Source organism: Alligator sinensis, unplaced genomic scaffold (assembly GCF_000455745.1).
Source record: "Alligator sinensis unplaced genomic scaffold, ASM45574v1 scaffold140_1, whole genome shotgun sequence".
Classification (NCBI taxonomy): Eukaryota; Metazoa; Chordata; order Crocodylia; family Alligatoridae; genus Alligator; species Alligator sinensis.
Genome location: NW_005841836.1, coordinates 1,161,135 through 1,161,966, shown reverse-complemented (window position 1 = coordinate 1,161,966; position 832 = coordinate 1,161,135). Strand labels below are relative to the sequence as shown.

Below are 832 nucleotides of genomic sequence, written 5' to 3'. Positions count from 1 at the left end.
GCGAAAAAAAGGGCCCGAAGTATTTCGTGCTGCTGAAGTTTCGCGCAGCGCCGCGGCGATCTGCCGCCCCGTTCCGCAGCCCGGGGGCAGCTCTGCTCCGAGCCGGCCTTGCTGGGAGGAAAGTTTGGCGGGGACAGGGAGGCTCCGCTTTACCCGCGCGTGCGAGGGGCTGCAGCGCCGGGGCAGTTGTTGCAAGGCGCGGGGGGGCTGGCACAAGGCCCCGAGGAGCCTGTGTGCGTGTGATACTGTGTGTCTGTAACTGTGGGTGTAAGTGTGTGGGACTGACTGTATATATGTCTGTGCGTGAGATTGTGCATGTGTGCGACTGTGTGCGTGTGAGACTGAATGTAACTGAGACTGACTGTATATGTACGTGTACATGCAAGACTGAATGTGTGCGCGCGCGTGAGACTATATATGTGACTGTAACTGATTGAGACTGTGCGAATGTGTACACGAGCCTGTGCGCGAGACTGTGTATATATGTGATTGAGCGTAACTGAGACTGTGACTATGTGTCACTGTGAGTGTAACTGTGAGACTGTAAGTACGTGTCCGCGTGTTTGTGACTGAGTGTAACCGTGTGTGAGTGCGGGGGAGCCGGCGCGCGCTACACGGCCCCTCCCCGCGGCACGGGGCAGGCGGCGGGCCTGTTCCCTGCGCGCTGCATTAGCATACAGCTGCGTCTGACCCCCCCGCCCCCCGCCCCCCCCCCCCGCCGGAGCCGCGGACACTTTATCCAAACCTTATCATCACTTCTCTCACCAGAAAACAATCAACAGCTCCTCACACATGGCTACTTTTCAGCCCCCCGCCCGGCGCCGGCCCCCCT

At 60.0% G+C, this 832-nt stretch overlaps 1 protein-coding gene across 1 annotated transcript in view; it reads right to left on the bottom strand.

Moving 5' to 3' along the window:
• Window positions 1-832, bottom strand: part of CFAP61 (cilia and flagella associated protein 61) — a 227,572-nt gene that overhangs the window by 6,622 nt on the left and 220,118 nt on the right. The gene's annotated exons all lie outside the window — the stretch shown is intronic.